The sequence below is a fragment of the Populus trichocarpa genome, chromosome 6, assembly GCF_000002775.5.
Source record: "Populus trichocarpa isolate Nisqually-1 chromosome 6, P.trichocarpa_v4.1, whole genome shotgun sequence".
Taxonomy (NCBI): Eukaryota; Viridiplantae; Streptophyta; class Magnoliopsida; order Malpighiales; family Salicaceae; genus Populus; species Populus trichocarpa.
In genome coordinates, this window is record NC_037290.2 from 7,999,286 (window position 1) to 8,015,754 (window position 16,469).

The 16,469-nt window shown below is 31.2% G+C and overlaps 1 non-coding gene across 1 annotated transcript; it reads left to right on the forward strand.

The window, feature by feature from the left end:
• Window positions 1-1,410: 1,410 nt before the first annotated feature.
• On the forward strand, window positions 1,411-1,491 carry TRNAL-AAG (transfer RNA leucine (anticodon AAG)). Its single transcript has one exon. It is a non-coding gene; the product is annotated as a tRNA-Leu (tRNA).
• Window positions 1,492-16,469: the final 14,978 nt, after the last annotated feature.

Sequence of the window (16,469 nt, forward strand, 5' to 3'; positions counted from 1 at the left end):
AACCATTCTAATATGGTTTACAACTTTACATGAGATTTTCAGGGAAACAATTAAGAGAACAAAACAGCTCCTTTACTCGAATCAAACTCAGATCCATTCCGACCATAGAAAACCCATTTCCTAGAAGACCCATAAATAGCATCTGAGAAAAAAGCAATTTCTTAGATGAACAATATGACAGCCCCAACAACAACATAATTAGGTTTCATACGCACAACTTACGATTATGGGGAAGCAGAAATAAGCACAAGTGGAGCATTGCAATGAGGGCTGGTTTATGAAACCACCACCATCGACCACTTAAACTTCTTATGTTGTCACGGTGCAACCACCTCCACAAAAAAAAAAAAAAAAAAATATTTCTAATAACGCACTTGAGGGTCTAGCTGCTGTGGTCAATCGTGTGACTTGTTCCGCCCCCGTCCCGGGTTCGACCCTCTATGTGCACGCCTGTCACCCCCGCGGTGCCTTACCTGTTCCTGGGCTTGCAGGATGTCCAGTGGGCCGTGGAGAATAGTCGTGGTGCGCGTAAGCTGGCCCGAACACCCAACGTAAATAAAATAAAATAAAAATTATTTCTAATAACAACGAGGAGTGTAGTTTAAATGTTTAAGTTTTGAGTTTGCTTACTAGAGTTTACCGGTTCAAATTCCACAAATCTAAGGGTCATTGAAAATTTACATTAATTTCAGGACCCGTGAAATTAGTCGAGATGCGTGTAAGTCGGCATATACAACCATATTAATAATAATTATTATTATTATTATTTCCAAGACGTTCCAGACAGTTTTACCTGTTCGAAGGAATCAAGCGTCAACCTCATTTCCAGCACCTTGCAGAGTAGAAATATTACCAGAAACCTCTATGCCTGCATGATAAAGCTAATAATGATGATGTTCTTGGTGCTGATAGATTTTACATGAATTAATATATAATTACAAATATTTTACAAGTACATGGCCAAAAATGAGAGGGGTATTTTGGCAATCAAGGGAGACCACTCTTCTGTCTATTGCTTTCAGGAAACTACCCAAAAATCAGATCCCACTTCCCCTAATATTTGAAAAAGATTCATGACATTCGATTTTCAACAGCCCTGCCCTTAAAAAACTTCAAAAAGGAGAAGGGGAAGAGAGAGAGATTCTAAAACGAAGCTGAAGATGGCAAAGAAGCAGCTGAATGTTGTTTTTCTGTCTCATGTTATAAGCTAGGTTCCATGCAAGTATGCAACAGTATTGCTGGAAAGGCTAAGGAACAAAAGGCATACTCGTAGGGGATTCAGGCCGGCCAATGGGTTCTGTCTTGTGGACTCAGTGATTCCTTCAGGGCTCAAATCCATGCACCGCTATCTTCAAAGCTACTGTGAGTCTTTCTATATTCTTGTAAATTACAGGTACCTTGACAACAACGGTTGAGATGGCCGAGTTGGTCTAAGGCGCCAGATTAAGGTTCTGGTCCGAAAGGGCGTGGGTTCAAATCCCACTCTCAACAACACATAAATTTTAAAAGAGCCAGGCAGTCTTTTTGGGCTTCAGAAGTTTGGTTTTATTATTGATCAGAATGGGCTTGGGCTGGATTTAAAAGAGTCCTTTGTTTTTAATTTCAAAATTTTTTTTTTTTTTTTTGGATTAATGGATGACTGGACATGGTTTGCAGATGATTTAGGAGGCGAGATGAAAGTTCTTGAGATATGTTTACTCTTTGAGGCTCTAGTATGGGTGAAAGCAGAGTAAAAATCATTTTCCTTGTTTGATGAAGCATCACCATATCTACCATCTTCAAAAACTGAGAGGCCCTGATCAACTGCATCTCCCTCGTTTAAGAAAGTTCCTATGTCTTCTGGGTCGCCAAGAAGACTCCTTGCTCGTTCCATCTCCTCGCTGGAAACAGTTACGCATCTTCTGGCACATCATCACTAATAACCCCATTATTTTTCATACCCACTTTCGTCCCTGAAAGCAATAAATCCTGCCACCCAAATTCCCCAGATTTTAGGTATGAAACAAAGCGGTCGGGGTTTATAAATAATTATGGAGAAAGACGCTCCTTCATCGTCTCCGAGGACAGATAACGCTTTCGCAATCGAAGATTGTTTTAACGCAACCGATTTCCCTAATCCTGTGCGGAAAATCGGTGCATTTACTTTCTATAGAATCTTCGAACATCCTTCACGCACACAAAAACACAGTCATGTAATGAACGCGTGTTTATACACATACTGATACAGGTATATATATCCATATCGAAATACCTTGGAGTAAGAGATCGATCGGCCATGGAAGGGGGGTGAGTTTTGGAGCTGGGAGAGGGGGTTAGGGCTCCGCTTGGTTTAGGTTCGGGTTTCGCGTTGATGATTTGAAGGGAGACTTCCCATCGGAAATCTTTCCGGCGTGGGAGAGTATTTGCCACGTCGAGATTTTCAGTGTGAAATTAGGGGTTCTGTTTTTTTCCTGTTGGGAGAAATGATGGTTTTTAGTGTGTGCGTATGTTAAGAAGGCGGGAAAAAATGAGAGTGAATATGCATTGATGACACACACATGGGCTTGTGGGTTTCTTAGATTGAGGTGTAGTGGGCTTAGATTGTTGAGTAGGGCTGAATTTCGGAGCAATTTCATGATACTTAAAAATATTAAGTAATATACTCTAAAAGGCCATGGAAAGCTATTTCACTTTCCCATCATTAATATATTATATTATTATATTATAATATATACTAAAAATTAAATGAAACGCTAAATATTTTTTTTAAAAAAAAATTTTGTTCTTTTTTAATGAATTTTTTTGTTTGATCCCGGGTTTGATAGGTTAGTCTGGTTTGACGAGTTAACCCGGATTTTTTTTCTTTTTAATTAATTTTTTTCATTTAGTTTAGTTTGTTAATATTAAATTTATTTATATTTAATTATCAGACTTTCATAACACGTATCCCGGACTTGACGGGTTAACTCCGTTAATTTTGGGTAAACCCGTCAATTGTTTTTTTCTATTTAGTTATCAAGCTTTCATGACGCGAATCCCAGGTTTGACGGGTTAACCTGGTTTGAAGGGTTAACCTAGTTAATTCAGATTTTTTTTCTTTTTCTTTATTAGTTTTTTTCTTCCTATTGGTTTTTTTTCCTTTGTTTTTTCTTTTTAATTAATCTATTTAATTATCACACTTTTATGACACGACCTTATAGTCAAACCCACATCCAATACTCTAGGGTCCGGTGTTGCAGTCAGGCTCACTTAAACTTAAGTCATGTAAGTTTAATGTTATTATTAATATTATAAATAGTATTCTTGGGTCAAGCGTTGCAGCTAGACCCAAGGCTTTTGAGTATATCTTTGCAGAAAGACCTAACACTCTTAGACCTTAGCATTTTTTTATATTTTTTATGCAAGAAAAAAAATTTAACCCGTGGCGTATGCCTTTGTTTTTTCGTTTCCTTTTTAAGCCTTTTACTTTGAATAGCACGGTGCAATCCATAGTAAAAAAGCTTATGCTTTAGTTTATTTTTTTTTGTCTATAGTTTCTTAAAAAAATAATTTTTTATGTTTAATTATCATGCTTTCATGACACGGATCCCAGGTTTAATGGTTTAGCCCAGTTGATTCAGATTTTTTTTTCTTTTTCTTCATTAGTTTTTTCCTTCCTGTAGGTATTTTTCTCTTTGCTTTTTCTTTTTTAATTAATCTTTTTTTTTTAAATTAGTTCATTAATATTAAATCTTTTTTCTATTTAGTTATCACACTTTCATGACACGAATCTCAGGTTTGACGGGTTAACCTGATTTGACGAGTTAACCCAATTGATTCAGATTTTTTTTCTTTTTTCTCATTAGGTTTTTTTCTTTATGTTAGTTTTTTTTCTTTGTTTTTTTCTTTTTAATTAATTAATTTAATTGTTACGCTTTTATGACACGACCTTGCAGCCAGACCTACATCCAATGCTATTGGGTCTGGTATTGCAGTCAAACCCACTTAGACTTGGGTCATGCAAGTTTAATATTATTATTAATATTATAAATATTACTCTTAGGTCAGACGTTGCAGCCAAACCCAAGACTCTTGTGTATAACTTTGCAGAAAGACCTAACACTTTTAAATCTTAATTTTTTTTTATTTTTTTTATGCAAAACAAATTGACCCGCGGCATCGCGCGGGTCATGTAACTAGTAATTATCAATATTTATAGCATAAGAAAGAGATAATAAATTCTGAGAAAAAACGAGAGGGAATTAAAAAAAATTAAATTTTTTTTTATTAAATTTAATAGGTCCTAAATGTGATTTTCTTTTTTTCTTCTTGTGTTTATCTTTCATCCATGTTATAAATATTAGTAACTACAGCATGAAAATCATAATTTATTTATTTATTTGAAATTTTAGTAACAAGGAAAATGAGTTCTACTTTTCATTCCTTTTTTTTTTTTTTTTTGAAGAGAGTGGTTTTATTTTGTTTCAACTTTGATATTATAAATTTCAAAATTGTGTTACATACAGAGCTTACTACAATGTTGGGTAAATGGCTATCTAATTGTTAAAAAATCTGACTTTAATTAATATATTTTAACTATTTCTTCACACGAGGGGTATAACCCGTGACAACATTGTGTTAATCTCATCATTCTAGACATATTGTATAAAATAACATTTTATCTTTTATGTCTTTTTTTTAAGTAACTAATGTCCTTTTAAATTTAAAAATTAAAAAATATATTAAAGGAGAGAAATCACTATAGCAATTCACAACACTTTCTTTTTCATTTTTGTTCTTGAACATTTTTTTTTAATTACAATCTTCCATGCCTAATTTTATTATTGATTTGTCAAAACCTATTAAAAAAATAGTAATATTTAGCAATAAAGAACTAAGGTGTAAAATAAGACGAAATTCATGGCTAATCTTAATTCAGAAGAAAATTTTCTTTTTAGTCTATCTACTTTTCTTTATCTTACTCTACAACCCTTTTAGTTTTTATAATTTTAATTTCTTCTCAAAAGTGCATTTTCTTAACCTTTTAGTCCCTAAACTTGAGAGATGAGACAAAAAATGATAAAGGAAATAAAAAATTGGCAAATGATCATTTTTTTGGCAATGCAAATTGATATTTTTAGTGTTAATGAATTTTATTTGATGAGAAAAATTTGATGATGGTGGTTTTTCTCTATGCCTGAAAAACTAGACCGAGTTTGATTTAGATTTTTTTTTTTTGGTTAATTTTTTTTTTTAGTGACTTTATGGTGTTTTAGGGTTGCTATGTTGTTTATGGAGTGTTTACATGGTATTTTTAGGTAAGAATAGCTTGAAAATAAAATTTTAAACAAATAAACCCCTCCCCCTAATGGTGGCTAATTTCTATGCTAACATCTAAAAGGAAACAGGTCGTTTGTCATTGCAAGTGACCTGTCAACTACTTAAAAAACAAAATTAGGAATAGATGATGCTTTGTCAGCTCATGAGACAAAAATTCAAAAACCTAAGTGTGTATATTGACTTCTAGGCCCAAACATTCATGGGTTTTTTTTTTTTATTAATGTAAGGTGCATGGGCCTAGCCCATTAGCATCTGACCTATTTTTTATTTTTATTTTTATTTTTATTTTATTCTTTAATATTTGATCGGATTTTGAATTAAACTCTATAATTTATTTTGGTTTTTTTATAGGTTTATTATGAATTCTAACAAACAACCTGATATTTGATTGGTGCTTAATTTGTTTTTTTTATATATATATTCTCTTTTTTTTTAAAACAAATAAGGTTAAATTGCTCCAATCTTCTTTAAACTTAAAGTTATTTGAGAATTAGTTCATATATTCTTAATTTAAATTTTTAAATTTTTATACTTTATTAGATTTGAAATTAAGTTAGTTTATTACTTTTTTTCAACCATCCCTCCATGTTTTGCATATAAAACGAACAAGGTGATTTAAATACTCTTGACTTCAATAACCTTTAATCTAACTAATCAATTTTATTTTTTTTATTGAATTAATTAAATTTTAGAATTAAATTTAATATCATAGTTTTAATTCTCCATCTAGAAAATTTGTTTAATTTAGACAAAGAAAAAAGGGTGTTTAGGCTACTAGTTTTAAAGCTAGTTAAAATCAAAATATTTAGAAGGAGAATTAAAATCATGATATTAAATTCTAAATTTATTTATTTTATTTTAATTAATCAAAATTAGTTCTATTTAAAAAATAAAAATAATTAATTAGATCGGATATTATTGATGTTGAGGATATTTAGTTTATTTCATTAGTTTTATATTGAGAATCTAATAAAATGATAAATAGGATACACAACAGCTTCTTAAAGATAGATTCAATGCAATTAAGCATTGAAGGATAAATTGACAATGCCTGAGTATCATGGCTTGATTTCATCAAAATGGAAACTTGAAAATAGTTGTACCCCATGAAAGTGAATCCTTTTGAACTATTCACCGGATTGATCCAGCCTAACCACCTTGGTCACTGGCCCGGCCCAGTGACCAAGCTGGCCACGGTCGGCAAGCATGCGTGAATTCACGCATGCTTGCTACAGGAAGTGGGTAATACCTAGCGTATCAGCTGGAGATGAAGACGTGAGGCGATCATGCCTGGTCAGGCAATCCTCCTCTCCTCCCCTCTGTTTCTGTCAGCTTTGTCTCTCTTTGGTCTCTCTCCTCTCCTATGGTTTCTGTTTCTCTGGTTTGTCCTCTGTTTTCTCATGGTTTTTCGTCTCTGTTTTTTCTTTGGTTCGATCGGGCGAGTCAATACGAGATCCTTGCTTCTGTTTTGTTGCTGTTTTCTATTCTTTCCATCTCTGGTTTTTAGGTTGTCTTCCTCTGCTCTCTGGGTTTTCTTCCTTTTCTGTCTCTCCGTTTTTTCTCTATTTTTTTCACCCCCCCCCCCCCCCCGCTCCATGGGTTCCTCTGCTTTTATAGGCCACCCTGAGTGAAATTCGATCCTTATCTTCCTGGGATCATGATCTTGTATGAAGATAAAATTGTCCCTGTGTTTGGTGGGATTAGGACACCAACAGTCTTGCCATTGTTGGACTGTTAGTGATGGGTTTCCTTAATGCCAGAGGCGCATCGTGGGGGCGAAGGAGACTGAATCAATTTTGGGATTTGTGGTAGACCATTTGGTATACATTCTGGCTTGGATTTGGTGAGATGATGGGGTCTAACAAAGGCCATCGTTTTTTTGTCCAGACAACTTCCTCTGTTCCAGAGGAGGAACAGGATGAACAATCCTCCATGGAGCGACGTCATTTCTTAAGCTGAAATGGGCATCTTCAGTTTGCCCCTGAAGTTCTGATGTTTTGCAATCAAGTTCTTGCTTTTGAAAATCTTCTATTTTTTATAATATCACATCTATTTATTTTGATTTCTGAAATTTAATTTCTTATAATTTTAATCTGAATTGACCTTATACTTTGATATTTCTTCAATTAAACCTCTAATTATATTAATTAAACTAATTTAAAATTTAATTAAGCTCTTAAATTTATTAATTCTTCTGATTTTTTGTCAAATTGACTTCTAACTTTATAATTTCATCCTCATTAGCCTTCAAATCTTTAATTTATATTGTCTTGATCAATTTCTTAAATTATTTTATTTATTTTTATTATTTTTTGAAAATTCAAAATTGGTTCGGACAAAGATATCCAATTGAACATCTGTATAATAATAATTTAAGTGCCTTATCTTTATATTATAATCTCATTCCTCAGCTTTATCTAACAAATCCATTGAGATATTATATTAAAGTATTAGTCTAACTAGGAATCCTTGATAAAAAAAAAAAACATTAATATTAGAATTCTTATTTAACTAATAAATTAGAATTTTTAATAAAATTATAATAGTTAGAGATTGTAATCTTTTTTATAAATATAAGAGCCAATGTATATGTGTGTTTTGAAAGGTGTGTGATCAATCAATAAGAGCTTGGGAGGTTCAAATGTTTTACGTGTTTTAGTTTTTAACAATTGATACCAAAGCTTAAATTGATTAAATGAATAAAGATGCCAGAAAAATTCTTGGCAACATCAAGAAAAGAGTTCTTTTGCAGTTGCAGAATCTCAGCAAAGGCAACAAGTTCGCTTCCAATATAGTAAAATAGCCACAAATTGTCGTGGTAGCAAGTTAGCAACTTCAAAATCACAGCAAAAATTCCTCCCTTTACCGAGGCAATAGCAACTCTAACAAATTAAATCATGGCTTCCGATAATTTTGTTCAACTTCTCATTTCACTATTTAATGGTCACTATATTCATCGAGGAATGTTAATGGGGAATTTTTTAAGATTGATAAAGTATTAATAAATTTTTTTTAATAAATAATTGAATTATCGTTCATTAATAATAGATACATAAAAAAAAATATAAAAACACAACGATTGAAAGATTTCAAAACAAAGAATTATCTTTTCTAATTAATTCACTAATCAATCTTGAAAATTATTTTTTGCAAGGAAAAGTCTAAGGATAATTGGAATCTGGTGAAAAAAAATACCAATAAATAACTAAAGAGACAACAACTTCAAACACTTCAAATGAAATTTGAATTGTTTGACATGATAAGAGAAAGTTAACCATATATTATTTCTCATGAATAACGACAATCACTTTAAACTTTGTGATTAATGACCATTATGAAAAAATTATTCATTTTTCTAACACCAATCAAATCATTTTTTGAAAGTAAAGTTCTTGATACATTTCTCTCAAATACATAGAAAATTCATGGATTGAAATACTTTCATATTCACATGATGTATCATGTTTTTTGAACTTAAACACTTGATTTCTAAAGCTTTTATTCATGCTAGTTAAAAAGGTAGTCAATATAGGTAATAAGTAGCTAGATAGTCCGTATTACACCTCGGACGAAGCCAATACTTTTCACAATATAATAAAATGATATTCGTATGACATTAATGTTTTCAAATAAATAAAAAAATCTAAGATTAAGACAATTGAAAAAGACTATCCGCATTGTCATAACAACAACCCGAAAAGCAAACTAAAAAACTATTATAAAATAAGTATCTCATGTTTATATTTAATCAATTAATTTAATTTAATTCAATTCAAAAACAAAATTGTTATAAAAAAGCTAAAGTCAACCTGTATTTTTTTCAGAACGAATAGAAAATTTCATAAGAAGCTAAAAACAAAAAGCAAGAAAACATTTGAGAATGAGACCAAAAAAAAGAAGGGAAACAATTAAGCAAATTTTAACAAACCTTCTAAACCCATGTAATTTTCTAATAAAATAAATACTAATAAAAAAATAGGAATTAAGTCCGAAGAAAAAAGCTAATTGAAGGGTTGCATTGATTATTTTTAGGGTAGGATAAAAAGAAAAGAAAAACAATAAAGAAATGGTTATTGACTGCGAATCGAAAGTGATGAAGTTACAAATGTTGTATGGAGCTATGGGCAGGTAGGAACTATTGAGAGGATTCTATCACAGGCTTGAAAGCCACTATTTAGCCAAGTAAACTCGCCGCACGCGCCACCACAACATTCCTAGTTTTTTTAAAAAAAAATTGTTGTTAAATAAAATACAATCGTTAATTATGATTTCAACGTTTTCAAGTGAATGATCATGAAACTTTGTTTTTAATTAGTAACATTAGTAGAGCCAGACGACCCGTCACAATATACAATGGATATCACGAGTAGAGGAGAGAAAAAGGAATACACTTGAGGATCCGTTTCAATAATTTGTTTTCCCAATTAGAATCGGTGGCTTAGTCACAATCAAGGAGGGTCCCTTACAAGTTACAACACAAGGACAGTAGGTAGACCATATAATCACAAGATTCCGTGCGCAGATTAAAGATTTGGGCGTCTGGGATTACTCCTACTGGGACAAGATGAAAATAAAAATGAAAGATATGTCGGGGCCTACGGACAAATCATATCTACACAGTAAGACGACACATCACCTTGACTTTTCTACTCTTCAGGCATGGTCAGCTTGACTTACTAGTTTTGTCCCGCTGGTCAGGGAATAAATTATACCAGACGGTCGAAATTCGGGAATTCTTTATTTTTCGAGCCATTTTTTTTTAATGCTGCCACCCACTTGCCTAGTGCCATTTTTATTTCCCAAGGCATCAATCAGCTGTCCAATTTCCGATTTGTACTGTTCGTTTTTTATTTATTTGTATAAATGTTATGAAGAAACAAATGATTATTGGTTAATTAACTAGTGATTATTAGATCACGAGATGAATTACGTTGTACATTGAACATAAGTTAACAAACTGTAATGTTTTTCCTGTTTCTCAAAATGCTGAATGCATGCTGTCCAAACAATCAGATTTCGCTTGTTTTAACCTTTTTCGTTTGTTGAGCTTATATATAATTAGTATTTAAACATTGCATCTAGCATAGATTTGTGCCGTAGGTGCTAGCCAATAGCCATTAAGCGTGCAGCTAAGGCTTGAGAGGCAAGCCTCCGGCCCCCACGTGGTGTATTTAGAATGAATCAAAGGAGCTGTGATGTGACCACCACGATCACATAATAATCTTTCACAGAGACTGGCCTTGCCGTCTCCGGCTGGGCTTCGGCTTGCCCATCATCACAGATGCTTGGTTTCCTTCTTTTTATAATTCTCACCCGACTCCACTATTATAATTTATGTTATTGAATAACGAAAAAGGAGGAATCTCTCCTTCATGATAATGGAAGAACATGGGAGCAACAAAACTTTTTCTCAACTTAATAGGAGGCAAGAAACATGTGAACAATGGGTGTTTAACAGCGGCACTGGCTTCGGTCCTCCGAGATTATCGAATAAGCTAGTGTACAAGAAAAGGATTCGAGATCAATCATGGCGGATTTGCAACTTCCAACCAAGACAGAAATACTGGCGAGAAACATGTTTTTTGTGTAAATTTTGATTTTAATCTGTCCGATTGAAACCGGGACGGTGTTGATTGATTGTTTCCAAATGCCGCCGAGAAATTATGATAATTTCTTGCATTATTCTCATCACTAAGAATATTATTATGTCAATTCTTTTATGGGTTTGAAATTAGATGGCAGTAGTTAAGGTGACCGTGTTGTGTTGTAGATGGGATTTTAAGTTAATTTTTAATAATAATAAAAATGTTAGCATTATAGATATGTTTTATAAAATCATGAATTTTATTAATTGAAAAACAAAAAAAATAATGTATGTGCTTGATAAATGGATTCAAAAATATATTATTATGTCAATTCTTTTATGGGATTAAAATTAGTTGGCAGTAGTTAAGATTTATATTATTACTTAACACACTTTCTCATCTAAAAATATTTTGTGCTTGAAACTTACACATGCTCAAGGACTACTTGACTACCCAGCAAGCTCCGGCTCGAAAGCAACAAGCAACTCCTTGAGCTTAGGCCCTCATTCCATGCTTTTGTATGCGAGGTGGGGAAAGATACCCGATGTAATCAACCTCTTTTTAAACATAGAAGGCGTAGAACACATAGCGAATGCGGTGCAGGTGGAAAAACATATATTTTTATTAAATAAATGAAGATGATGAGATTTAAACTCGTGACTGCTTAGTCATTAAGGCTCTGATATCATGTCAAGGAACCATCTCAACCCAATAGTTTAAGTTGTTAGGTGAGGTCCCAAGATACAATTTATATTATTCTCTAACATACATTCTCAAATGAAAGTCATTTGAGCTTGAAACTTGCACAAGCTCACATTATCTTGTGCTTAATTTTTATCAAATAAATGGGATGGTGAGATTCGAACTCGTGACCGCTTGGTCATCAAGACTCTGATATCATGTTAAAAAACCATCTCAACCCAAAAATTTAAGTTATTAAATGAGGTTCAATATATAATTTATATTATTCCATGACAATACATATTTTATAATTGTATACCATAGAGAATCATGCTAGTTAATGATAACATGGTTGCAATAAACTGTGCAACAGAGAAAAGAGCGAAGGCAACATGACCACAAACATGAAAATAAAAAACTTAAAGGATCAAATTGAACTTCTACATAAACTTCAAGGACCATCATGCTTGTTTTGCAGGTGTTTTAGTGAGCTCGATCATCATTCTTCATTGTCAATCACCTCAATTCAACCTTTTGAACAGTCATTTCATCATAGTAGATTTTCCAACCGCTTCAAACCAATTTCCTTTTAAAAAATATATTATAAACTCACTTGAGTTTAGGCTAATATATTATTAAAGAAAATTAGCTTCGTGTTGTGACATTAAAAGTTTCACTCTCGTATGGAGTTTGTGTGTTAATTGCTAAAAAAAAAAAAAACAATTGTGGAAGCTTAATTTAAACAATTAAATAGCAAAATAAATATTGCTTAAATAATATTTAAAAAACAAAATAAAAAACTTGTTGTATGCATCTTAGCATGACAAAAAAAATCCCTTCTAATTGCAAGTTTCTTGAAAATATGTATACGAAAAAGAGAGGTATCGGAACCTTTTCCAGGTTTTTCTTAAGTAAATTCCAAGCCTTCAAGTAAAAACAAATATTACGAGGTTTGATATATACTAGTTTGATTATCAATCTATGGTGTGGGATGAAACTTTTTTTTTTCCAGACACAAAAAAATGTGTTGGCATTATTAACAGTTTTTTTTACCACCAAGAAAAAAATTAACTACGAAAAGTTTATACGTGTATTTAATAAAATAAATTAAAAATTATATATATCAATAAATGATAATAAATCTGCTGATTCTAACTAAAGACCGAGTCGAGAAAATGAAATAAAGATGCTATTTGTTTAAAAAATAGATTAAATATTTGTTTTGGTTTAAATCATATACTTAAAGTTTTAATTAATTTAAATCAATAAAATTGAGTTTTATCTTGTCAAATCAAACATCAACTAATGTCGCGTTTATTTATTGGAAAGTAGTTTTTTTTTTTGCAAAGTGAATTCCGAGAAAGTGAATTATTTTCTGATGTTTGGTAGTGTAATGAAAAATAAGTTGAAAAACACTTTCTAGTGTTTGATTATGTCATGGAAAATGAGCTGAAAAATAATTTATTAATATTTTATTTTTTCCAAGTTTATTAAAATAATGAGGAACAAATCTTACATATTAAAAAGTTGAATGAGAATGAAATTGAAAAAAAAAATAATTTCATAAATTATCTCAAATAAAATAAATAATAATCAAAATAATAGAGATCAAATCTAAAAAATAAAAAAATTAAAATATGAAGAAATTAAAATAATAATAATTAACATTTCATAAATTATTTCAAATAAAATAAGTAACAATCAAAAGAATGAGGACCAAATTTGATAGATAAAACATTTCAATTAAAAAATGATAAGGAAAAAGCAAATAACAATTATAAAAATAAGGACTAAAATAAATATAAAAATTAAATTCTAAGAAATGAAATTAAAAAACAAATATTCAAAACAAAATATATAGAGCAATCAAAAGTTTGAGGACCAAATTGATATAATCAACAAATAATATGATATTTCTAAATTTTTCACAACTTCCGGAAGTGTTTTCCGTCCAAAATAAAAGGAAAACACTTTCCCGAAAACCAAACCAAATTTTCCTTTGACTGGAAAGTATTTTCCGTTGACCAGAAAATGTTTTTCGTTGACCAACTTTTCCAATGACAAACAAACACGGAAAAGTTTGGAAAGTAGTTTATCGGAAACCAGTTTTCAAGAAACAAACACAGCCTAAATATCAAAACTTGATTTTAACATTGTGAGAGCCCCTTATAACGCCAACCAAAATAAAACATTAGACTCAATTCCAAGTCAATTTAGCGTGAAAGGATTAAATTGATAAGAAAAAATTAAAGAAAAAAAAACACTATAAATAACCATTGCAATCTACAGTGAGTTTTCCTTTCTCATATGTTAAATTTTTATCTTTTTTTTAAATATTTTTGTTATTTCATATCATCTTGTGTTCATGATTTCAAATACTATTACATGGTTGATTAGACATCAAATATATAAAATCAAATTACAATTATTAAATGAAAAGAAAATAAAATCAATGAAAACAAAGGATATGAATGGAAAAAAAGACTCAATAAAAAAAATATAAATATAAATGGAAAAATATAAAGATTCGAAGAGGTACAATGTTCATAATATGACAAGTGTTTTCACCTCAAATTTTTTAATGTTTTTGTTATAATAATTTATAATAATATCAATTATAAATATTACTTCCCAGTTCCGAACCTGATCAATGTACTATACATTAAATATTATCCGGTCCAATTGAAACCGGGATGGTGTAATGTTTGTTTTCAACTATGGTGTCGTGCATAATGCGTATCTTGATTGAGGTTTTTATTATATTCTTTTGAAAAATTGAAAAATAGGTAATATATATATATAATCGTGGCTCCAACAATTGTTAATTTCATCCCCTTCACGACCGACACTGTTGAACAACCAGGCTTCTTGTATTTGTTGTAACAGTAACCAAAATCCTATAATATCATGTACTGAATATTGCTAACGTGCAATGAAATAAATATAAAATAAATAACGAAGTTTTTTTTTTAAAAAAAAATCAGTACTGGAAAATATTATGAGATTTTAATTTTGTTTTACGACATAAAATCTTACGTTGTTAAATTTATTCAAACAAGCTCAGTTTTTATTTGTGCGTTTCTCTATAATATTTTTTTTATAATATTTTATATATATATATAAATATCCTTATATTCTTTTAAAAAACGAGAATAATTTTATTTGGGGATCATGTCAGCTCCTACCAATAAGATTTTTATATGATATGAATTTTAAACTATTTATTTACTTATAAACTTTAGTATATTAAACACTTAGTATAGTTAAGAAGAAATGGAATGAAGAGTCAGTGTTTTATTATAAAATCAATATTAAAGGAATGTTTGATAATCCCTTCTACCAACCTGATAGCTGTTACCCTAGAGATGGGTTTTGCCGTCAGACTTTTCTTTCAAGTTAGCATTCGAAATTAATTTTCTCTCTCGAAGGATTAGCTAGCTAGCAAGTGGCAATCTTTCTTTCTTTTTTATTTTTTATTTTTTGTCCTTTTATATGAAAAAGCAAATGGTAGTATGATCTTCATTTGAATTTGAAAGAGAAGTGCAATGATCTGGATCCTATGGCCAAGAATTCTCTAACGCACGCCCCAGGAATCATTGCCAAGGGGTGCCCAAGAGTTCTGCAAATTCAGCTACCATTTGTGCGTCATTAATCGGTTTGGCAGATCGTGTCATAAATATGAAGCCCTAGAGGCATGATGGCTCCAGCTCGGACTGGACTGGATTGGATTGGATTGGATTGGATTTTCATGGGAGATCAGGAGGAAGATGCACCCTGATAACCTTTCGGCCTAATATGCCACCAATGTCCTTTCTTTCTTTCTTTCTTTTTAGAAAAAATTTATACATTTTTACGTTTTAGACGTAAATATTACAACACATGCAAAGTAATTAAATTTACAACAACACACGTATGCATGTGTGTATACTCTACATCAGGGTGGTGAGGCTGAGCTTCTGCATCAACTCACAATCACAATCTAGCTTCGCTTCTACAATAATTTATTACACTTTAGCAATCTTACTAGAAATCGGACGAGCAGTTACTTCTGGTTGGAGGCTGTCAGCTATCACTGTTGATCTGTACTTTTTTAAAATATATTGCAGCTTTCTTTGATGTTTTTTAAGAATAAATCTTAGCCCGAATAAAAAACAAATAGTATATAAAACTTCATATTTATTCAAGTTATTTTAACTAATAAGTTGAATGGTCATATTTATTATATGGATAAAATTATCCAGATTAATTATTTTTATTAAAACATTTTTATTAAAACGATATTATTTTATTTTTTTAATATTTAGATGAGATTAACTAAGTTGATCAAAATTCTTTAAATTATATTTTATCCAATTCAATATAAATTAGGCTCCACATCTTAAATCTCTCAAATTAACTTATCACTCGTGACAGGGTTTAGTAGCTACTAGTTAGATGACCCGCACGATGCTGCGGGTCAATTTTTTTTACATAAAAAATATCAAAAAAAGCTAAGATTTAAAAGTGTTAGGTCTTTCTGCAAAACTATACCCAAGAGTCTTGGGTTTGGCTGCAACGTCTGACCCAAGAGTAATATTTATAATATTAATAATAACATTAAACTTGCATGACCCAAGTTTAAGTGGGTTTGGCTGCAATACCAGACCCAATAACCTTGGATGTGGGTCTGACTGCAAGGTCGTATCATAAAAGTGTGATAATTAAATAGATTAAGTAAAAAGAAAAAAATATAGAAAAAAAACCAACATGAAGAAAATAACTAATGAAGAAAAAGAAAAAGAAAATTGAATTAACTGGGTTAACTCTTCAAACCAGGTTAACCAGTCAAACATTGGATTTGTGTCGTGAAAGTTTGATAACTAAATAGAAAAAAAAATTGACGGGTTACCCCAGAATTAACTGGGC